The sequence below is a fragment of the Balaenoptera physalus genome (assembly GCF_965194825.1).
Source record: "Balaenoptera physalus genome assembly, chromosome: 1".
Classification (NCBI taxonomy): domain Eukaryota; kingdom Metazoa; phylum Chordata; class Mammalia; order Artiodactyla; family Balaenopteridae; genus Balaenoptera; species Balaenoptera physalus.
The window spans coordinates 13,616,511-13,642,730 of NC_138882.1; the positions used below are offsets into that span (position 1 = coordinate 13,616,511).

Here is a 26,220-nt window from a genome sequence, read left to right on the forward strand (position 1 = left end):
CACTAACAAATAAGGCTCTCTTATAATGATTAATATCATCAGACTAAGTCTATAAATAGTTGCTTCAACATTGACATTCCTATTTGCTAATTTTTCTCATGCTTCATGTAATTAACTCGACTCCTAATTGATAAAAATGACAATACTGTAAATCAAAAACATGGAAAAGACAAAATATAAAATGATTCCAAAGGTGTTTGAGAAAAATATAAGAACTTCTTATATAATTTTTATTAATTCCTTATTTTTCTACAAATTTTTGATTCATATACTATATTTATATAGTAAGAAATGTATATAATTGTAAATGTCTGTGATTGCTCAACACTTTTCTTTCTTAAGAGGTGTATGATCAAAAATGTTTGCAGACCACACTGACTTAAAGAACTACAAAAATCTGACAATGGATGTTTTTATATATTACTGTTACATATATATGTTGCAATCAACTGTCTTAAAATATTTGTATCAATGACCAATACCTCTCATTTTAGGGATATCTTTAAGGAGATAATCAGAAATAAGCTTGAAGAACTATGATTTAAAATGTTCATTGTGATGCTATTTATAATAACACTTGGAAAATGAAATAAACTTCTCAGATATAGCCATCACATAAATATATAAAATGAAGCAAAATGTTTGACATAAAGGAAATGGATAAATAAACAATGTTATATAGGTAGGTCAATAGAGTACACAGATTACTGAACTAAATTAAAATTTTGATTTTGATTTTAATAACTATTTTAAAGAGTATTTATGAACTTATGAGACTACTTGAAAAATATATAAGTAGAAAAGCAAAAACATGACTGAAAATGATTAGGTACATGCATGTATATATATATATATATATATATATATATATATGTATATATATATATACACACACACATATATATACACACACACATGAAATACTGAAGGAAAATGTATCAGTGATATTATCAATATTAATGTTATTAAAATGTTTAGAAAAGGTATATTTACTTTCTTATTGCTTTGTTTATCAAGTCATGAAATTAGGAGTTCTCTGACAATCCCTGAATATGAATTGGCAAAATATTTATGTTCAGTGATATCTCAAAATGTTATCTATTGGAGTTGATGGATAGTTTCCCGATCTTCCAGAGTTTCTCAGGAAGATCAAGCCCCAGTACCAGTACTCACTTGATAACACAGCCCTCCCTTCCCTAACATATTATTACTTTGCTGCTGTACTTGCTTGATAACACAGCCCTCCCTTCCCTAACATATTATTACTTTGCTACTGGTGTATCCTGGGTACACTTCCCAAATAAACTCTTTGTTCTCAAATCCTTGTCTCAGGCTCTGCTTCTGGAAAAAGCTAAAGTAAGATAAGGGATCAAAATTATAAGACACAAATACAGATGTTATATCTAGGGATTACTCCAGATTTTACTCAGACCCACCATTCCTCTCTAATATAAATTCTTCTTTGACAGTTTTATTCAATAATTTATTGTCTACATGAGCAGCAATACTTTGATCTACCACCTGCATGAATATTTTTTAAAAATCCCTATGTCCATCCCTGTTCTCTTTCTTGAAATTTAAATCCACATATTCAATTTTCAACTAGACATTCATATGTTTACATATTTTCTACATTCATCTGAAACACATTATACTCAAAGTGAAATTTTTATCTCCATTTTCTCTGTAAGATGTCTTCCTCCCTTTGAACCTGCTAACTCTCCTGTAAGTAAAGTGTTACTTTTATTTAAATATGTGCTATTTTTATCTTGCCTCATGTTTTATGAATCTCTTGCCTCTGTTTGTACAGGTCACTTAGGAGACATTAAAGGAGAAGCTGTTGTTTGTTCTCCACTTCCTGAAGAGGGGGCCGTTAGAAGACATGCCACAGGGGAGGGGGGATTTCAGTGGAAAATCATATGGCTGTTGGTATTCCCTGGATCTTCTTGCCCTCAGAGTGTGCTAATACCTCTGTGGCTCCATGAAGACCTATAGATCACTGTCCTGCACAAGATGCAGAGGTTCTGGGCAAAAGAGGAGGACTTCATCCAGATATAGCTCCCTAACTGGATAGGTTAAAACACCTACCCCCAACTAATTAGTCTGATGTTTGCCCCATATGCACATGCTGCTCCCAGCTTTGTCTACACTTGTCCTTGGTGCTCCTCGATGCTCTTCTCAACCTATAGAATAAAGCTCTCCATATATATCTGGTTGCTGTTCTCTGTCTGCTGTTGACCTTTCAAAAAATTCTTCCACTTTCCAGTTAACAGATGGTTTGCTTAAATGCTTGAATGTTGCTAGGTGTTTTTTAATTCATTTTAAAAAATTTCCCCTGTAATTCATATAAGATGACAGTATTAGAATACATGCCTAATCCATCAACTTAAAATCAGAAATTTGCCATGTGCCTTATTTAACTTAATGCCATGACTAGCCAGTCACATGAGGTAGTGGACTAACAGGTATTCTAAACCAACCCCCCTTTTTTTTATTACCACTTCTTAAATTCAAGGCATGAATTTCTCAATACTTGTGGAATCCATTTATCCTCTTTCATTTCTGGTACACTGCTGTAATCTAATTATCCATGTCCCACCTAAATTCTTGTAGTATATTACTAAATAGTTTCTCTCTTAAAATGTTGTTCTTCTTACAGCCATCTTTCACATTACAATTAGAGTGATCTATCTAAATGCCATTTTCCTGTTCAAAATCATTTGATAACTGTCAACTATATTCTCCAAATTAGTTCACAAGACACCTAACTAAGAATCTTCTTGTTTGCCTGTTAAAGTTGTAAATTCCTGTCCTCCACCTCAGACTTAAAATCTTTGAGAGTAGATAATGGGAATTTATATTTTTAATAGACAGCCCAGGCAATTCTTACCCATGCTAAAGTTTCAGAACCACTGATACATTCCTATATAGTATGTATGACATAAAAGCTATCCATGAATTGTTCCCTACCAACATATTCAGGCTTCCTTCTTGTTAGTTCCCACCCCACTGGGTGACATTCTAAACTGGCCTCTGTACAAGGAGGGCCTTAACAGGGTTTGGTCATGTATTATACTGTCCTAATTAGGGACCTAATTAAACTTAAAGTTTTGCACAGCAAAGGAAACAATAAACAAAATGAAAAGACAACTTAAGAAGGGGAGAAAATATTTGCAAATGATGCTACCAACAAGGGATTAATTTCCAAAAATATTAACAGCTCATACAGCTCAATATCAAAAAAACAAACAACCCAATCAAAAAATGGACAGAAGACCTAAATAGACATTTCTCCAAGAAGACATACAGATGGCCAAAAGGCACATGAAAAGATGCTCAACATCCATAATTATTACATATATGCAAATCAAAACTACAATGAGGTATCACCTCACACCAGTCAAATGGCCATCATCAAAAAGTCTGCAAATAATAAATGCTGCAGAGGCTGTGGAGAAAAGGGAACCCTCCTACACTGTAGGTGGGAATGTAAATTGGTTCAGCCACTATGGAAAACAATATGGAAGTTCCTTAAAAAACTAGAAATAGAATTATCATATGAACCAGCAATCCCGCTCCTGGTCTTATATCCCGAAAAGATGAAAACTCTAATTTGAAAAGATACATCACCCCAATGTTCATAGCAGCACTATTTACAATAGCCAAGATGTGAAAGACACCTAAATATCCATCGACAAAGGAATGGATAAAGAAGATGTGGTATATATATAGAATGTAATAGAATATTACTCAGCCATAAAAAAGAATGAAATAATACCATTTGCAGCAATATGGATGAACCTGGAGGTTATCATACTAAGCGAAGTAAGTCATACAGAGAAAGACAAATATATGATACAACTCATATGTGGAGTCTAAAAAAAATGATACAAATGAACTTACTGACAAAACAGAAATAGACTCAGAGACATAGAAAACAAACTAATGGTTACCAAAGGGGAAAGGAGGGGAAATAAATTAGGAGCTTGGGATTAACATATACATACTTTATACATAAAATATGTAAATGACAAGGACCTACTCTATAGCACAGGGAACTACATTCAATATCTTTTAATAGCCTATAATGGAAAAGAATCTGAAAAAGAATATCTATCTATCTATCTATCTATCTATATCTGAATCATCTTGCTGTACACCTGAAACTTACAGAACATAGTAAATCAACTATACTTCAATTTGTAAAAAAAGTTCATATAGAGGCCCTAATGGGGTTTGGTCATGTATTACATGGTCTAGATGATCCCAATGCCTTACTCTCTCAAGGCTGTGTCCTTGAAACAGTCCCTAGTGTGGGAATGGTGGGAAGAAGGTACACTCCAAGATAGTGGATAGGGTGAGGAGCCTCCTATTGCCTGGGTCCAGCTAGTGGGTCAACTGCCAGTCACAGCATTTCGGTGACCTCCTCCAACACTTGTTCACACTCAGACCTGAAATTTATGTTACAGTATGATCTAGTAGCTTAAGGTAACCCCCGAAACCACCTTATGTCTCATTTCTATGACTGAGGTAACACCAATCACTTTGCCTTGTGTGTGCTTCACCCATTTTCATCCAATCAACTCCCACTCAGCCTCTAGGACTCAGCCCGCCTGTCCCTCCAGAGGTCTTCTGAGGCCAGATTTCAGTGTTCTTCTTTCTGACTCCAGAACATAATATTATTTTACTAATTACACAAATTTTACTGTATACATACAAATAATTTTACTATATGCATTTTTAAAAGTTGCTCTTGTTTACTGAACTCCACTTCCCTACAAAACCTCCTTGTTGAATTCACAGTACTTAGCACATTTCCTAGAACAAGGTAGCATTCCATAAGTATTTGTGAATTCACCATTTAAACTAAATAGCCTATTACGAGCAATTTTATGAATGAATACACTTACTAAAATTCAAACTCAAATGATTTAATGTAGTTACATTACATTTTTTCTCTTTTCATTTTATAACAGGCAAGCAAATACACCTAATCACCATGGAGATCTCTAGTTAGATTGTGACTTCATTTCAGAGAAGTGCAGTCAGAATATGTTCAGTACACCTCTAAAAGACATATACTTGCTATTAACTTAGAAGCATTTGATCTCAGAAAATGCAAAGACTACTGTGAAAGTCATTTGTAAGAACTGTTCAAACTGCCCAAAACATATTTCAAGTATATTTGCTTTCATAAGACCTGTCAAACTCTAAATGGATTATATTTCACTTATTACAAGTATTTTTTCATAGTAGAAATATGATTGTCAAGGAGATTTTGTTGTAATTATTTTAATTTTATCTTATACACATAATGTTCTGAAGTGTCTGTGTACTTATATGTTATGGTAATAAAGCACACAATGTGATATGTACTATATATACATCTCAGGGAAAGCTATGCTTCTGAAGTAGGCCGATTATTCTATTCCCTGTGACTGAATATGACTCTGACAACATTCTATGATTAGCTATCCATTTCTTATTATGTGAAAATAGAAGACTAAACTTGGATCTAAGATGGAAAATACAACCCATAGGCTGAAATTTTATTATAACAGATATAAGATGCCTTAGTTTAATCGGTAATATGCCAACATGTGTTTTCAGATAAATAACTAGGTACCAGTACTGGGGTATAAAAGTGAGTTAGATACAAAGGTGAAAATGAAAAGAACCCCACTATTTGTGGAAAAGGTGAAGCTGAAAATGACTACAATACTATATGATTTATACTACCATTAAATTAAATGAGGGGTGATACTTGCTGCAGAATGGATGAGCTAGAAGATTGTATTTTGCCTGAAATTCACTATGGGCAAGGCCTGATAAAGTCATATTCATCTCCAGATAAAGTCATATTTATTCAAGTTGTACCTTCTCTCCAAAATCAAATCCTTTTTGGCTGTATTAAGTGTTCCTATTTTTTCTAGGTTGAATTAAGTCTTCTTAATTTTTCCTAAGCTTTTCAAGTATCAGTTAGACAAAGGTATAGTAGTTTTGTAATAGATTTTAGTTACAAGCCTGTCTCTTTCACCAGATAAAAGACTGGCTGGGTAATATCAGAGTATTATATATTGTGCATGCTCTATTTCCATTACTTAACACAGTATTAGGGTTTTTTCACAATGTTCTCAGAATAATTTCAAATCTCTAGGATTGGGAAATTAATAAAGATTCCTAGTCTCTAAAATTTTCTTACAATTATTTTCACAAGAAATTATAAATTACCACAAAATCCGCAACACAGCATTGACTCTTGATTGTCTGAAGAACAAATTATACTCAGCGTTGAAACATAAATTTTTTTTAAAATCCTACAACCTGCCAGAAATCATCTATGATGAAAACTTTATTAAGATTTCCATTGAGTTTTTCACAGAAAAATTACCAAATCTCCTAGGATGTGATTAGACTAAAGTAGAAATACCACTTCCAAAACTAAACTAGTTTATACAATTAAGTTCTAAGAAAAATTAGAAGAAATTGTTATCCTGAAAAATATTTTTCTTATTATTATGTTTCATCACATATAAATTTTTTCCTTTTTGGAAATTATTTTTTAAGGAATAAATGTAGGTGTCTATTTTTCTAAAATATCACATATAACTTATTTCAATTTTTCTTTTTATATCTATCCAAATTTTATCCTAAATTACTAAGACATTGTGAGAGTCACATTTGTTTATCTAAATATTAATATGTTTTTGTTGTTAATGAATTCTCATTACCATTCTTATAATTTTAATAATCTCTCAAGATCATAATGCAAAACTATTCATTTTAACTTACTCAGCCTACGTATTTATTGACATTTTACTCTCATACTGAATCCTTTATTTCTATTTATCCTATATTTGCATATATAATGCTTAAATTATATATCAAAACTTTTATTTATACCTATACCTTTGAAGCATAATGCATGTGGATGAACAAGTCAGATTAAAGAAAGCAGTGCACATGTACTGTCTTGATCATGTAAGAGTTAACAATTTCATATTGTTATATATTATTTACGATATGTACTTATTTACAGGGCATCAAAAATAAGCTTGACTATTCTCTAAAAACACAGTGGAAGGTAATAAAGCATTTTCCACTAGATTCCAATTTTATCAGAATGTAAGCTATTTTAGAAAAAGGTCCTGATTAAAACTCTTATATTAGATTGTTCAAGTATTCTTGCAAAAACTGTAATGCTGGTTTGTCAGGGAGATTCTTATTTTTCAAGAGCCAAGAATGTTGATAATTGAATTCTTACTTAGGAACAAAAGCAAAAACTAGAAAACAAAATATGCGAGAAAAATTCTCTAACTATACATGGTATAAACAACCCTGAGGGATGGAAATTATCCTCTCTATATTCTAGTTGAATTATAAATAAAATTGTGTATCACAATATTTACAGTATCTTCAGCCAGATTCATTGCTTTTTTGTTTATACTACCTGAGCATTCTGTGTACGCTCTGTATATTTAAAACTGCATGTATTTGTACATATGACAGAACCCAATTTATGTGTTTAGTTCCTCAGCTGTGTTTTTGCATCATAATTACAAATAAGGTTTAATATTTAGCAAATTTGCTTAATAAATGTAAAAACAAACCAAAAAAACCCCTAAAGCTATATGACTGTATAGCAATTAAATTTCTGAATGTTAGCATTTGGTTTGAAAATTTCTTAAAGGAAGCATTAAAGAAATTTATAATCTACCAAATTATTTGATACATATGTTCTTACTTAGCGAAAGTTTCATACTGGTAACAGAAACATGTAGAAATGATCAATAATAATTTATGCTACAGCTCCATTTTGGTGGTTCATATTATTTTATACACTGTTTTGTTGCTAATGAGTGTGAAGGCAAGAGTTAAATGATTTAATTAAACCGAATTTTAAACTCCTACTTCTGTTTAATGCAACATCTGCCTATTTCAACCTAGAAAAAAATTTGTTCTATGATAGAGTTGTCCTTTATGTATGGATATAGCATCACCATTGTAATTCTTGGTCCATACGTCTTGACACTGATCTAAGACTTAGACTTCATCCCCTACACCGTTCAAATACTCCTCAGGTTTCTATTTAGAGTTCAATAAAGTGACTGAGGTAACAGAAATCACCTGCTCAGGTTGAAGTTTTCAAATTTTCCACTTGGAAAATCTTTGTGCACATCTTAATGTACTGTTGGAGGAAATTAATGTTCTCAATGCCTGCTAATTTATATATAAATTATCTAGTTTGGAAACTATCCTTTATGTAATGGTCTATCTCCATACCCCCTGGTCAATATTCTCCAGTTTCAGTGCACTTGGTTTACTCATCATGTCACCTCTCGTCAACTCCTTGTTACATTTTCATTCTCGTATACTCTTATCCAAAGCCCAATTTGCCAATAAGATCTTTTTCTTTAAAAGGGAGAAAAAACTATTTTTATATCCTTATATATTCAAAGTGGGTTTCAAATATATTGTTATGAAAGAATGCATACAACTTGAATCTTCATTTTATTTGTCTGCAAGATCAGCTTCTATTGATGACTCCTGCCTTTCCCTAGAGCTCTCTTCCCTCATCCCATGGCACCAGATGCCTCTGGTGTTCTTGTTAACTCTGAGATTGCCTTTCTTGGTATTCCCTATTCTTCAATCCAAGCCAAGAACCGTTTCTATTCTAATTGTTACTATTTCAAGTCATTATTATGTCACTCTTGAATTACTGCAATTCTTTCATGACTATCCTCCTTGTCTCTGGCATTTTCCCTCTCTGAAATCATATCCTCTTAGCAACTTTTCTTGTAACTGTGTGTATACCTTAGTTTAGCACTTATGACACAGTATTATAATTGCCAACTCACTTGTCTTTTATACATCTAGACAGTAAATTCATCAAAAGCGGGACTATCTTCTTCAACGCTATATTACTAGTTCATTGTAAAATGTGTGAAACATATTATATTATAAGCAAAAGATATGTTTTTCAATAAATAGCTTCCCTGATCTGCTGTTTAAGTTGCCACCTTGTGTTTGTCAACGCTTTCACCATCACATTTCTCAGAATACCATAATTACCAATTGCTTCCACTGATTAATCAATCACAAACTTTTATCATGAACCACAGATTTTTGTACCTATCATCATAATGAACTTATTCTCCCGGAAACTGTTAATGTTGTAATGTTACTATTAAGTAACCATTCTCTCTCTATTTCATTGTTAATATGCAGAGAGCAGAATAAATGGACACCTTCCCCAAACCAATTTCAACAAGCATTGAGGTAGTACACATATTGGGTTATATTTCCTTCTGGGCTCTTAAACATAAAGAGATTGTCATTAATTAATTAACTAATTAATTCAATATATAGTTATTGAAATCCTGCTATGGGATAAGAACTTACATAAGAGCTGAGGCTAGAGAAGTGGGTAAATGTAATCCCCATTAAAACTGGATTACAGTTAGAATATATGGATATAGGTCAAATAATTGAAGAAAAATACATCTTATAAAGAGGGAAGAGCAGGATGCATTGGGGGCATAAAAAAGGAGACTTAAACTAGTTTAGAAGATGGGAGGAAAGTAGAAAGTCATGAAGCTGAGGAAATTAGTGAAAAGTGAAGACAATTATTTAAAGAAGCAAGATCTGAAGCTTAGAAACCTGAAAGAAAGACTGGATAAGATGCAACTACTGGCGGATGGAATAAGACAAAAGCATAATTGTGAGGGGGAGCATTAAAGCAAAGTCTTTCATTTGGGACAGGTTGTGTTTTGAGATGCTGGTGAAATACCCAATTGGTTAGTTCTAAGAAATAGTCAGCTATAAGGACATGAGGCTCAAGAATTAGATGTGGACTGCAGAAATAGATGTGTGAGACTTCAATATAAGAAGACAATAGGCTACACAGGAGTAAATGCCATTGTCTGTGGAAGGTTTAAAGAGTGAAAGTTCTAAGGCCTTGACTGTAGCATTGATGTTCCCTCAACATTAACCAAAAAGCAAAGGCAAAGAAGCCTATAAAGGAATGTGATACACAGCCAGAGACAGATGGAAAGCCAGGTGAATAAAACTTCCCAGGACCAAAGGAAAGACATGTTTAGAGAAGGAGGTCAACAGGTCTAATACTTTGGGGGTCAAATGTGTATGAAATAAAAATTGTCCACTGGATCCCTTGGCACAGATTTAATGAAACCTGTTTTGTTTAAATAAAGAGAATAAAAGCCAGAAAGTTATAAGTTGATTACACATGGTTGAGGAAGGGGGAAAAAAGTAAATGTGAACATTTTTTGAAGACATGTGGCTGTTAAAAGGAGAATGGGAGAGACTGGAGCCTATGGGGATGCTGAGGAAAGTGCCAATAAAGGGAAACATGTGGAACACATAATTGGGAAAGAAGATAACTGAAATGCTTAGGTCACTTAAAAGACAGACTGGAATGAGTGTTACACTAGAATCAGGAGAAGAGACTCTTATTCCACCACAACCAATAAGAAGTAGGAAAGAATAACTTTAATTACTGCAGGTTTGCATATGGAATGGCAGAAAATTGAAAACAAACCAACAAAATAAACTTTTCATATTTTTAGAATTTTCTATGGAAATATGGCAGCTAAATTATTGGCCATATTTTTGGAAAAGAATGCAATTAAGGTGGAAGGATCTGAGAATTTGAGAGGAGAAAGCAGGAGATAGTTGATAAGTTTAATAACACTGTTGGAATGTGTGGAGATTATAGGTACTACCGTGGTGTAAATTCATAGAAGTTGCAAAAATTTCTTAATTAGCACTGAATAGGTCAATGATGAAGGTAGTTTTAGTCATGGTTTTGTTTTGTTAGTTCTTAACAATAGTAAGCAGTGGGTAAATTGAGATAACTCTTTAGGTGAACTAATGACTGCTGTGTTGTACTGTAAATTCTAAACTGGTTATTTTCTTTTATTCCTCTAAATTCTAAAGTAATACTTTTTCATCAGGGCTAATTACTCATAACCTTGCATTTTTAATTTTTCGGTTGAAAGCTATTTTACATAGGGTAAACATGTACATATATTGATTTCCACTGTGATGAGTTTCAACATATTCATTCAATTGTGTAAACCATACTGCTATCAAAATATAGAAAATTACTATTGGCCTCGAAAGGCCCTTCATGGAACTTCTCTTTTCATCTCCTCCACAGGAGACTTCTACTGTGTGCATTTCTATCAAAATAGATTGGTTTGGCGGTGCTCCAGTGTTTCATAAAAATGGAATCTTACAGAATGTACTCATTTGTATTTGCTTCTTTCACTCCTTATGATGACTAGGATATTCATCCACATTACTTCATTGATCAGTAGTTTGTTTATATTCCTAAGTGGTACTACATTATAGGGTTATACCACAATTTGTTTATCCATTCTTCGTTAGTTGACATTAGGGTAGTTTCCAATTACTGGCTATTACATGTAAAACTGCTGCAAATATACTTGTGCCTGCCTTTGGAGTTCTCTTTTCATTTTTCTTGTGTAAATACTTAGGAGTGGAACTGCTAGGTCATAAAATTATTATAGTTTAATTAAAGAAGGTGCCGCCAAAGTTTTTTTTCCAAAGTGATTGTACTATTTTAAGCTTCTGTCAGCAATGTATGGAGAGTTCCTGTTGTTCCACATTCTTATCAAACACATTTGTTGTCACTGTTTTTACCATTTTATTGGAGTTTTTGTCTTTCTTCTATTTTTGATTTACAGGATATCTGAATATCTTCATTTATTTTGGAAAGAAGTCCTTGTGTGTATATACATATACATATATATGTATAATATATACTAATATCATATAATAATAATTTATTTTGGAAAGAAATACTTGTGTATATATATACACGCATATGATAACAGTAGTAATAATAATAATAATAATTATTATTATTATTATACTTCTAAGGCTTCCATAACAAAATACCACAGACTGGGTGGCTTAAACAACAGAAATTTGTCTCTCAAAATTCTGGAGGCTAGAAGGCCAAGTTCAAGGGGTCAGCAGTTTTGGTTTCTCCTTAGACCACTCTCCTTGGCCCCACCTTATCGCTATGTTCTCACATCGACTTTTCTCTAAGTACACACATCCTTCTCTCTCTCTCTTCTTATAAACATCCAGTCATATTGAATTAGGGCCTCACCCTAATATCCTTCTTTAACCTTTATTAACTCTTTAAAACCCCATCTCCAAATATATCAAATTGGGGGGGTTACAGCTTCAACATATAAATTTTGGACACACAATCCAATATATACATAATGGCCTGATTGTGTGTGTGTGTACACACACACACACACATATAAATATATGTGCGTGCGTGTGTGTGTGTGTGTGTGTGTGTATATATATATATATATATATATATATATATATATATATAAAAATATTTCCCCATCTTGGTCTGTCAATTCATTTTGTTAAAAGTATCTTTCGATGGGCAGAAGATTTTAATTTTGAAGGAATCCAATTTGTGCTTTTTCAAAAATTGTGTATTTTCTGGGTTCAATTTAAGAAATATTTGTCAAAAAAAAAAAAAAAGAAATATTTGTCCACTTGGGACTTCCTTAGTGGTGCACTGGTTAAGAATCCACCTGCCAATGCAGGGGACCGGGTTCGATCCCTGGTCCAGGAAGATCCCACATGGCACGGAGCAACTAAGCCTGTGTGCCACAGATACTGAGCCTGCACTCTAGAGCCCGTGAGCCACAAGTACCGAGCCCATGTGCTGCAACTACTGAAGCCTGCATGCCTAGAGCCTGTGCTCCACAACAAGAGAAGCCACTGCAATGAGAGCCTGCGTACCACAACGAAGAGTAGCCCCCGCTCGCCACAACTAGAGAGAAAAGCCCACGCGCAGGAAGACCCAACACAGCCAAAAAAAAAAAAAAAACATACAATTTCTCAAAAAAACAAAATAAAATAAAATTTTGTCCACTCAAAATCTGAGAAAATATTCTCCCATGTTTTCTTCTAGGAACTTTATATTTGTGTTTATATTTATCTCACTGATTCACCTCAAATTAATTTTTGATGTATGGAGAGAAATAAGTGACAAATTTCAACTTTTTTATATGTTTTTAAGTTGTTCCAGCCATTTGTTTCAAAGACTTTCCATTTTCCTTTAGTTTTCTTTGAGGAGATTTTTAAAAATATTATTGACAATTTAAATGTCTGTTCATATAAATATCTTCTGTACTTTTCTATCCTCATGTTCATACCACACTCTTTTGGTTAATGTGAAAATAGAGTAACTCACAATCAATTAGTGTATGTCTTTTTAATGATCATTTGGCTATCCAATATTTTTTAAATGTAAGACATTTTTTTTATTTTAAAATTAATTTTATTTTAATATAATCTAAACACATATCATTTAGAAAACACCAAGGAAAATTTATGTACAAAAGTTGATGCTATTGCATTTGGATAAAGTTGACGAGTTCCTGTTACTCACTTAGCCCAGGAAATACCACCAAGGAAACCTAATATATTGGAATAGATGTTGTGGAGTTTGGCCCCCAGTTTGATAGCTCTCAGAGTTAACCTGAAGTTGTCAATGATTAGAACTAGATGTGAAATTTCATTGGTTCCCCTGAAACTGTTTAGATCCCTTACACATATTCTATCTACTTTTTAAGCAGACTGTCATCTCCTAGGTCCAAATCTTCTGGAATAGTCTGCAGTGCTAATCTTGCAAACAAAATATCAATCCCTAAACTATCAAAACACAGTTTGATAACTGGCACAAATGCCTCAACAGCTCCTAAATCTTTCACTTCTTCCTGTAATTTCAATTTATAGAATGAGGTGAAAAAGTCACTTCAATCAATCTCTCTTGGTGCAACACAAATCAATATTGGCAACTTTTGTATATATTCCTAATCTGTAAGATCCAAGTGTAAAAAAATTTTCCTCCAACATTTTCAATCAGATTGTGGAAGATTCTTGTTTTCACTGATTTCTTGTATTCACTCTTTTACCAGGTTACATTTTCCAAAGTTAGACTCTTGCATTGTTGTTCCCGTTACTCTTCAAAAACCCCAAAGGGCTTTGGAATCTCAATTAGCTTCTGTGTTTGAAGTCAGTTTCCTTTTGGGTCCGCTAAACTGATAGCGCAGAATGCTGTAGTGTTTCTGTAGTGGCTGTGTTTGTTCTGATTCCTGCGTTGTTACTGGAAATGACATCATCTCCTGCACAAGCACCACCCAGTAACTTCCCCAGTACAACAGTTGTCACCGAGGACCTGGACACGATCCACTGAGCTAAAAAGGAGGGAGGGGGTTCTGCCTCGCCCTGAGTTCAACTGCCTAAATATAAGATATATTTTAAATGCATCTTGTCAATTTCTGCAAAACGACTACCAGACTTTGGAGGTGAATATTTTGGGAAAAAGGACATCTTACAAATTTGAGTCTTCCTATTTATGAAGATTGATCCATCTTTTCATTTGTCTTTTTTTTTTTTCCCCTTTCAGTGGCTTTGGGAGGTTTTAAACATAGAGTTCCTACAACTTTTGATACATTTAAACCCAAGTATTCTATTTCCTGATCTTGTTTTAATGGGAAATGCTTTTTTATTATTATTCTAGAACAAGAAATTTTGTAGTTATATAAAAATAAAATAGACTGTATATTCACCTCATATGCAAAAATTTTAATACAATAATTTCTTAGTTTTTGTAGGGTTTTTTTGTTTATAACTTAGAATTTTCTATAATCCTATCACTGCAAATAGAAATAGTTTTACTTTTACTTTCTAATTCTTATCAAATTCTTTATTTTTTCATTACATAAGGTCTCCAGTCTTAAGAGGTAGGAACAGACATTCTACCTTGTTCTCAGTTTTAAGTTGAAAATATAGAGTCCCTGAAAATGAGAAGTTATCTTATGTGAGGTTTTTTTTTCTTAGTTGCTGATTATCTGATTGAGGGGTTCACTTCTATTCTAATTTTTATTTTTTAGCTTAAATGTGTGTTTAATTCTGTTAAAGATTTTTTATTCAAATATTGAGATGTGTTGTTTTTCTCCTTCATTCTGTTAATGTAGTGAATTATATTAATTGACTTTTTAATATGAGAAGAACTTTTCCTTCTTTTTAAAAATTAATTTATTGTAGTCTATTTCACACATATAATTTACTCATTTCATGTGTACAAATCAATGATGTTTTAGTAAATGTATGAAGTTGTGCAACCATTACCATAAATAAATTTTAAAACATTTCATCATTCTAATAAGATTCTTCACACACATTTTCTGTTAAACCTCTGCCCTATCCCAGACAATCACTAATCTACTTCTCTGTTTCTATAGATTTTCATTTCCTAAACATTTCATATAAAAAAGTAATACAGAGCCTGCTGAGCTCCCAGGCTGATCCGTGCCCCTCCAAAGTCCCCTCCAGGTAGCATGGGTCCTTGGGGGCAGAACAGGAGAGGCAGGCAGGAGGGGCCCTGCAGGAGGAGCAGGTGAGGAGTGGAGGGTGACTGCCCCGCCCACTCTAGCACTGGCAGCCCACTGAGCTCCCAGGCTGGTGCCCTGCCCTCCAAGGCCCCTCCCTCCCACCCCAGCCACATTGGTCCTGGGGGCATAGGAGGGAGGATGGGGAGATCAGGAGAAGCAGGTGGGAGGGGCCCTCCCAGATGCCAGGAGGAGCAGGAGAGGAGAAGAGGACCTTTGCTCTACCCACCCGAGCCCAGGAGACCTGCTGGGCTCCCAGGTGAGGTCCTCTGTCCTCTGAGACAAGGGGTGGGGGGCACACCTGGGCCCCTTCTGTTCCTTGAGCCTAAGCCCCACCTCGCACAGCCCCCAGGGCTTTTCCAGACGTGTGGGTCCTGAGCATAGTCCCCGCTCACCACTGAAATCTCACACTTGCTTAGGCCCCGCCCTCCACAGCCAACAACTTCCTCCCACTTTTTCTTTTTTTTTTTTCTTTTCCCTCCTCCTCTTTTTTACTATTGTGGTACTGATGTACCTTCTGGTTGTTGATTCATCTATATTTTAATTTTTATATTCTTTCTAACATGTCTGTTAGTTTCCTAGTCTAATTTTGTTTTTTACTTTGTTATTGTTCTTTTTTTTTGGCTACCCCACGCAGCTTGTGGGATTGTGGTTCATGAGCCTGGGTTTGGGCAGAAGCTCCTGCAGTGGGAGCTCCAAGTCTGACCCACTGGACTAACAGAGAACTTCAAAACCCAGGGAATATTCATCGGAATGAGGTCTCACAGAGGTCCTCATTTCAGCACCAAGACCCAGCTCTACCTAATAGCCTACAAACTCCAGTGTTGGAAGCCTCAGGCCAAACAACCAGTAAAACAGGAACACAATCCCACTCCTAAAAAAGAATAAAAATGAGATGGCAAAAAAATATGTCACAGATGAAGCAGCAAGGTAAAAACCTAAAAGACCAAATAAATGAAGAGGAAATAGGCAATCTACCTGAAAAAGAATTCAGAGTAATGATAGTAAACATGATCCTGAATCTCAGAAAAAGAATGGAAGCATGGACTGACAAATAACAAGAAATGTTTAACAAAGATCTAGAAGTACTAAAGAACACACAAATCAGATGAACAACACAATAACTGAAATGAAAAATACACTAGAAGGAATCAATAACAGAATAACTGAGGCAGAAGAACGAATAAGTGAGTTGGAAGATGAAATGGTGGAAATAACTGCCAAGGATTGAAGACAATCTCAGAGACCTCTGGGACAACACTAAACACACCAACATTCAAATTATAGGGTTCCCAGAAGAAGAACAGAAAAAGGAATGGTCTGAGAAAATATTTGAAAAGATTATAGTTGAAAACTTCCCTATCATGGGAAAGGAAATAGTCACCCAGGTCCAGGAAGCACAGAGAGTCCCATATAGGATAAACCCAAGGAGAAACACACTAAGGCACACAGTAATCAAATTGGCAAAAATTAAAGACAAAGAAAAATTATTGAAAGAAACAAGGGAAAAACGACAAATAACATACAAGGGAACTCCCATAAGGTTAACAGCTGATTTCTCAGCAGAAATTCTACAAGCCAGAAGGGAGTGGCATGATATACTTAAAGCGATGAAAGGGAAGAACATACAACGAAGATTACTCTATCCGGCAAGGATCTGATTCAGATTCGATGGAGAAATCAAAAGCTTTACAGACAAGCAAAAGCTAAGAGAATTCAGCACCACCAAACCAGCTCTACAACAAATGCTAAAGGAACTTCTCTAAGTGGGAAACACAAGAGAAGAAAAGGACCTACAAAAACAAACCCAAAACAATTAAGAAAATGGTCATAGGAACATACATATCAATAATTACCTTGAACGTGAATGGATTAAATGCACCAACCAAAAGACACAAGCTTGCTGAATGGATACAAAAACAAGACCCACATATATGCTGTCTACAAGAGACCCACTTCAGACCTAGGGACACATACAGACTGAAAGTGAAGATAGTCCATGCAAAAGGAAATCAAAAGAAAGCTGGAGTAGCAATACTCATATCAGATAAAATAGACTTTAAAATAAAGACTGTTACAAGAGATAAGGAGGGACACTACATAACGATCAAAGGATCAATCCAAGGAGATATAACAATTATAAATGTTTATGCACCTAACATAGGAGCACCTCAATACATAAGGCAAATGCTAACAACTGCAAAAGGAGAAATCAACAGGTACACAATAATAGTAGAGGACTTTAACACCTCATTTACATTAATGGACAAATGATCCAAATAGAAAATAAATAAGGAAACACAAGCTTGAAATGACACAATAAATGAGATTGATCTAATTGATATTTATAGAACATTCCACCCAAAAGTGGCAGAATACACTTTTTTCTCAAGTGCACACGGGACATTCTCCAGGATAGATCACATCTTGGGTCACAAATCAAGCCTCAGATAATTTAAGAAAATGGAAATCAAATCAAGCATCTTTCCTGACCATAATGCTATGAGATTGGAAGTCAATTACAGCAAAAAAACTGTAAAAAATACAAATATATGGAGGCTAAACAGTGTGCTACTAAATAACCAAGAAATCACTGAAGAATTGAAGAAGAAATTAAAAAATACGTAGAAACAAATGTCAAAGAAACATGATGACCCAAAACCTATGGGATGCAGCAAAAGCAGTTCTAAGAGGGAAGTTCATAGCAATTCAATCTCACCTCAAGAAACAAGAAAAATCTCAAATAAACAATCTAACCCTACACTTAAAACAACTAGAAAAACAAAAACAAAGAAAACCCAAAGTCAGTAGAAGGAAAGAAATCATAAAGATCAGAGCAGAAATAAATGAAATAGAAACAAAGAAAACAATAGCAAAGATCAATAAAACTAAAACCTCGTTCTTTAAGAAAATAAACAAAATTGATAAACCCTTAGCCAGATTTATCAAGAAAGAAAGGTAGAGGATGCAAATCAACAAAATTAGAAATGAAAAAGGAGAAATCACAACTGGCATTGCAGAAATACAAAGGATTATAAGAGACTACTACAAACAACTATATGCCAATAAAATGGACAACCATGAAGAAATGGACAAATTCTTGGAAGGTACAATTTTCCAAAACTGAACCAGGAAGAATTAGAAAATATAAACAGACCTATCACAAGTAATGAAATTGAAACGGTGATGAAAAATCTTCCAACAAACAAAAGTCCAGGAGCATGTGGCTTCACAGGCAAATTCCATCAAACATTTAGAGAAGGGTTAACACCAATCCTTCTCAAACTCTTCCAAAAAATTGCAGAGGGTGGAACACTCCCAAATTCATTCTACGAAGCCACCATCACCCTGATACCAACACCAGAAAAAGGTATCATAAAAAAAAGAAAGTTATAGGCCAATATCATTGATAAACATAGATGCAAAAATCCTATACAAAATATTAGCAAACAGAATCCAACAGCACATTAAAAGGATCATACACCATGATCAGTGGGATTCATCCCAGGGATGCAAGGATTCTTCAGTATATGCAAATCAACCAATGTGACCCAACACATTAACAAATTAAGGAATAAAAACCATATGATCATCTCAATAAATGCAGAAAAAGCTTTTGACAAAATTCAACACACATTTATGATAAAAAACTCTCCAGAAATTAGGCATAGAGGGAAACTACCTCAACATAATAAAGGCCATATAAGACAAACCCACTCCAAGCATCATACTCAATGGTGAAAAACTAAACGCATTTCCAATAAGATCAGGAACAGGACAAGGATGTCAACTCTCACCACTATTTCTTTTTTTTTTAATTTTTGAATTTTATTTTATTTTTTTTTATACAACAGGTTTTTATTAGTCATCAATTTTATACACATCAGTGTATACAAGTCAATCCCAATCGCCCAATTCATCACACCACCATCCGCAGCCCCCCCGTGGCTTTCCCACCTTGGTGTCCATATGTTTGTTCTCTACATCTGTGTCTCAACTTCTGCCCTGCAAACCGGTTCACCTGTACCATTTTTCTAGGTTCCAAATATATGCGTAAATATACGATATTTCTTTTTCACTTTCTGACTTACTTCACTCTGTATGACAGTCTCTAGATCCATCCACGTCTCAACAAATGACCCAATTTCGTTCCTTTTTATGGCTGAGTAATATTCCATTGTATATATGTACCACATTTCTTTATCCATTCATCTGTTGATGGGCATTTAGGTTGCTTCCATGACCTGGCTATTGTAAATAGTGCTGCAATGAACATTGGAGCACATGTGTCTTTTTGAATTGTGGTTTTCTCTGGGTATATGCCCAGTAGTGGGATTGCTGGGTCATATGGTAGTTCTATTGTTAGTTTTTTAAGGAACCTCCATACTGTTCTCCATAGTGGCTGTATCAATTTACATTCCCACCAACAGTGCAAGAGGGTTCCCTTTTCTCCACACCCTCTCCACCATTTGTTGTTTGTAGATTTTCTGATGATACCCATTCTAACCAGTGTGAGGTGATAGCTCATTGTAGTTTTGATTTGCATTTCTCTAACAATTAGAGCAGTTTTTCATGTGCCTCTTGGCCATCTGTATGTCTTCTTTGGAGAAATGTCTATTTAGGTCTTCTGCCCATTTTTGGATTGGGTTGTTTGTTTTTTTAATATTGAGCTGCATGAGCTGTTTATATATTTTGGAGATTAATCATTTGTCAGTTGACTCATTAGCAAATATTTTCTCCCATTCTGAGGGTTGTCTTTTCGTCTTGTTTATGGTTTCCTTTGCTGTGCAAAAGCTTTTAAGTTTCATTAGGTCCCATTTGTTTATTTTTGTTTTTATTTCCATTACTCTAGGAGGTGGATCAAAAAAGATCTTGCTGTTTTTTTATATCAAAGAGTGTTCTTCCTATGTTTTCCTTAAAAGTTTTATACTGTCCAGTCTTAAATTTAGGTCTGAAATCCATTTTGAGTTTATTTTTGTGAATGGTGTTAGGGAGTGTTCTAATTTCATTCTTTTACATGTAGCTGTCCAGTTTTCCCAGCACCACTTACTGAAGAGACTGTCTTTTCTCCATTGTATATCTTTGCCTCCTATGTCATAGATTAGTTGACCATAGGTGCATGGGTTTATCTCTGGGCTTTCGATCTTGTTCCATTGATATATGTTTCTGTTTTTGTGCCAGCACCATATTGTCTTGATTACTGTAGCTTAGTAGTATAGTCTGAAGTCAAGGAGTCTGATCCCTCCAGCTCCGTTTATTTCCCTCAAGACTGCTTTGGCTATTCAGGGTCTTTTGTGTCTCCATACAAATTTTAAGATGATTTGTTCTAGTTCCGTAAAAAATGCCATTGGTAACTTGATAGGGATTGCATTGAATCTGTAGATTGCTTTGGGTAGTATAGTCATTTACACAGTATTGATTCTTCCAATCCAAGAACATTGTATATCTCTCCATCTGTTGGTATCATCTTTAATTTCTTTCATCAGTGTCTTATAGTTTTCTGCATACAGGTCTTTTGTCTCCCTAGGTAGGTTTATTCCTAGGTATTTTATTCTTTTTGTTGCAATGGTAAATGGGAGTGTTTCATTAATTCCTCTTTCAGATTTTTCATCATCAGTGTATAGGAATGCAAGAGATTTCGGTGCATTAATTTTGTATCCTGCAACTTTACCAAATTCATTGATTGGCTCTAGTAGTTTTCTGGTGGCATTTTTGGATTCTCTATGTATAGTATTATGTCATCTGCAAACAGTGACAGTTTTACTTCTTTTTTACCTATTGGGATTCCTTTTATTTCTTTTTCTTCTCTGATTGCCATAGGTAGGACTTCCAAAACTCTGTTGAATAACAGTGGTGAGAGTGGACATCCTTGTATTGTTCCTGATCTTAGAGGAAATGCTTTCAGTTTTTCACCATTGAGATTGATGTTTGCTGTGGGTTTGTTGTATATGGCCTTTATTATGTTGAGGTAGGTTCCCTCTATGCCCACTTTCTGGAGAGTTTTTATCATAAATGGGAGTTGAATTTTGTCAAAAGCTTTTTCTGCATCTATTGAGATGATCATATGGTTTTTATTCTTCAATTTGCCCTAGTTGCAGGGCAGGAATAAAGAGGTAGACCTAGAGAATGGACTTGATGACATGGGTTGGGAGGGAGAAGCTGTGGCGAAGTGAGAGTAGTATCAACATATATACACAACTGAATGTAAAATAGTTGGCTGGTGTGAAGCAACATGATAGCACATGGAGATCAACTCGATGCTTTGCGATGACTTAAAAGGGTGGGATAGGGAGGATGGGATGGAGGCTCAAGAGGCAGGGGATATGGGGACATGTGTATGCATATGGCTGATTTGCTTTGTTGTGCAACAGAAACTAACAATGTATTGTGAAGCAATTATACTCCAATAAAGATCTAGTAAAAAAAAAAAAGTAATACAATATACAGTCACTTATGTCTGGTTTGTTTTAGCTGAGCATAATAAGGTTCAGCCACATCATAGCATGTATCTGTAGTTAATTCCTTTTTATTGTTCAATACCATCCCATTCTATGTATACCATATTTTGTCTATCCAGTCACAAAGTGAATGTCACTTAGGTTGTTTCCAATTTTTGTTATTATGAATAATGCTGCAAAGACCATCCATACGTAAGTCTCTGTGTGGAAACACATACCATTTCTCTTGCGCATACAACCCCTGGTGTGGCTGATTGCTAGGTCATATGTTAAAAAATTACGCTTACTATTCTAAGAAACTGCAAAAATGTTTTCTAAAGTGCATCATTTCACATTACCAGCAGCAATGCATGAGCATTCTCTTTTCTTCACATACTCTTCAACATATGTAGTTATCTGTCTTTTCATTCTTTTTTACATATTGCTGGAAAGAATTTGATAGCAGTTTTGTCCAGAATTTTAATTATATTTTCATAAGAGATATTGTAATTTTCTTTTTGTAATATCCTTTAATATTTTCACTTCCATGATTTTCTCACTTTGTAAAATTAACACAGAAGTGTTCTTTTTTCCCTCTATTGACTAAAAAAGATTCTGTGAGAGAAGTACTTGTGATGCCACTTGGGGGCAGGAGTTTTCTATAAGTAGAGTTTCTCTTTTTTTTTTTTTTTTCATAGCTATAGGACTATTCAGATTTTATATTATTCCTGAGGAATATTTGGTCGTGTTTATCTTTAAAGGAATTTTTCCTTTCTATTTAAGATGCCCAGTTTATTGTCATGCAACTGTTTGTGAGAGTCTCTGATACTTATTTTATTGTGTGTTATGTAGGATATCTTCTCTTTCATTCTTGATACTGATAATTTATATTTCCCCACTCTTTTCTTTGAGCACTTTAGCTAGGATTTTATTTTTGCATAACATTTTTTTCAAATAATAAAATTTGTTTCATTGATTTTTCCTGTTTCTCTTCTCTTTTCTATTCATTTGTTTTCCTCTTTTACCTTTATTATGTATTAGCTTCTAAATAATTTGGGTTTAATTTGCTGTTTGTTTTCTAGCTTAAGGGGAAAACAGATAACTTATTCAAGAATTTTCTTCATTTTAATGTCATTATTTAAAATTATAGATTTGCCTCTAACTCAGTTTTAACACTATCCAACAATTTGTGACACTGTTTTGTATTACCATTTGCTAAAAATAATATATTACTATATCATAATGTTTATTACCCATGGATATGAACTGTTTAATTTGCATATATTTGGGTTTTTCGTTCAGATATTTTTATTTATTTCTAATTTAAATGTTTTATTTTGTTCTTCAAAAATATTTATAGTATTTCAATAATTTAAAGTTTATTCAGGCTTTTCTGTGGTGGTGCATATGGTCTAAATTGGTAAATATGCCTCATGCACTTGAAACACTATACATTTTTCAGTTGTTGAAGTATAATATTGCACAGATATCAATTAAAATGGTTGTTTTTGTGGCTTTCTAAATAATTAATACCATTTTTGTCTATTTTTCAATCAATTATTGAGAAAGGACTTTAAAATCTCCATCTGAAAGTTTGTCTTTACCTTTATTTGTCACAACTTTTTTCCTTCATCTATTTTTGTGCTATTATTAAATTAATACACATCTGGATATATTAGCACTTTTCTATGTTATTAAGGTGATAAATTAACTTTTTTTTGAATTGAATGCAGTGAAGTAGCTTAAGTAGAGTGCACATTGCTTGCCATGTAAAAGGTGCTGAGTAAATCATTTTTTATTGAAGTATAAGTTGCTGTACAACTTATACAAGTTACAGGTGTACGACATAGTGATTTACAATTTTTAAAGGTTATACTCCATTCATAGTTATCATAAAATATTGATTCTATTCCCCGCAATGCACAACATATTCTTGTAGTTCATCCCGCACCTAACAGTTTGTATCTCCTACTCCCTTCCCTTAACTTTTTTATTATTAAGAAAAATACATTTTTATCTCCATTAGCATTTCTTGTCTTGAGATCTGTTTTAACTAGTATCATCATAGCTTCATAACAATTTCTGCATCCATTTATTTGTGCTACTGTTGGCAGAAATTTTACTTCAACATAGGTTATAAAATTCTACAATATATATACAATGGAATATTATTCAGCTATTTAAAAGAATGAAATAACACCATTTGCAGCAACATGGATGGACCTAGAGATTGTCATACTGAGTGAAGTAAGTCAGACAGAGAAAGGAAAATATCATATTATATTGCTTATAAGTAGAATCTAAAAATAAATGATACAAAGAACTTACAAAACAGAAACAGACTCACAGACTTAGAGAACAAACTTATGGTTACCAGGGGGGAAGAGATAGTTAGGGAGTTTGGGATTGACATGTACATACTGCTATATTTAAAATGGATAACCAACAAGGACCTACTGTATAGCACAGGGAATTCTGTTCAATATTATGTAATAACCTAAATGGGAAAAGAATTTGAAAAAGAATAGATACATGTATATGTATAATTGAATCACTTTGCTGTACACCTGAAACTATCACAACATTGTTAATCAACTATACTCCAATATAAAATAACAAGTTAAAATAGTTTCTACAGCACATTGCTATTGTTTTTTGTTTCTTTAAAGAGTCAACCATCTATTAAACTTAAAACTGGATAAAAGTATTTTACACTTATCCATTTAGTTATAATTCATATTGTTCTACATTCCTCTGTATAGATCTATGTTTCTATGTGATATAATTTGCCTTTGGTCTATAGTACTTTCTTTGTCTTCCTTCCTTCCTTTCTTCCTTCCTTTCTTTCTTCCTCCCTTCCTCCCTCTTTCTCTCTCTCGATTTTTCTTTCTTCTTTCTTTCTTTCTTTCTTTCTGCAGGCTTGCTAGTAAAAATGTTTTAAAATCGTTTGTTTATCTCAAAGTCTTTGTTTCACTTTCATTTCTCAAGCATGTTTTCTCCTGATAAAGCTATACAGTCTGCCATTTTTTTTTAAAGCTTTAAAGACGTCATCCTATTGTCTGTTAACCTTGTGTACTGTTTCTATTTAGAAATCAGTGGAATTTTTTGGTTTTTCTTTATATGTAAATTGATTTTTGGGGGTTTTTTTGCTTTGTGTTCTGATTGCCTTTTAAATTTCCTATTTACACTGGTTTTCACTGACTTAGGTATGATCTACCTAAGGTTGTTTTTCTTTTTGTTTGTCTTGCTTTGGGTTTGTTGTTTTGTTGATATACGAGTTAATATTATTTCATAAAATTTGAAAAATGTGTGCATTAGTTCTTCTAACGTTTATTTCTGCTTTGATTTTTCTCTTCTTTTTTTTTCTTTTTTCTTTTTTTCCCCTATTCCTCTGCGCTTCAGCTTAGACAGCTTCTCTTGACCTATCTTCAAATTTTAACTAATCTTTTCTTTTGCAGTATTCAATCTGTCTTTACATTCATCTATTATGTTATATAAGATATGTTTCATTTCTAGACTTTTTATCTATCTCTTTATATTCTTTATATTTATCAGTAGAAAATCTTCATTGGTTCCATTACATCCATTATTTACATTAAATCTTTAGACATGTTTATAATAGCATTTTCTAAGCCCTTAACTTAAAACTCCAACATAAAGTTTTCTGAGTCTATATTTATTATTTATTTATTTATTTAATTCCTAGTTGTTGGTGAAATTTTATTGCTTCTTCACAACTCTTGGAACTATTTTAATTGTATTCCAGATGTTATGGATGCTGTTTTGTAAAGAATCTGAGTTTTCTTTTCTTCTCTTAAAAGTAAATTATGGTGTAAATATAATATAAATATAAATAGCTAAGAGGAAAAATATACTTACAAATGACTAAAGCAAAAAATTTTTGAATGGTTAAAAATGTCATATATACAACATTTATTAATATGTAGATACTAGCAATTAAATTATTATAGAAAGAAAAATTTAAAAAGAAAAATTGTTTTAAATGTTGAATCTGAAAGAGTATAGATTTTAACCAACTATCTGAGCAATGTATATGAGTAGATATTTCTCATCTTTTTAAGTGTTTTGTTTTTCTAACTTGATTTCAAGCTCTTTGAGGACTGTAATATTTGCTTAGCTGTGCTTATAAACCCAAGAATATATTCCTTAATAGTAAGTCAATATGAGTTGGTATAGATCACTAAACTATAATTATTAGAGAAATATGATAGCTATGTAAGTGAATTCTTGGAGTGAAATAAACAATGATGGGATTTATTTGAGCTAAAAAAGCTCACTGCACA

At 33.6% G+C, this 26,220-nt stretch overlaps 1 pseudogene across 1 annotated transcript; it reads right to left on the reverse strand.

Annotated features, from left to right (window-relative positions):
- Positions 1-13,298: 13,298 nt before the first annotated feature.
- On the reverse strand, positions 13,299-15,522 carry LOC309646241 (poly(A) polymerase alpha pseudogene; annotated as a pseudogene). The gene has a single exon. The product of its transcript is annotated as a poly(A) polymerase alpha pseudogene (transcript).
- Positions 15,523-26,220: the final 10,698 nt, after the last annotated feature.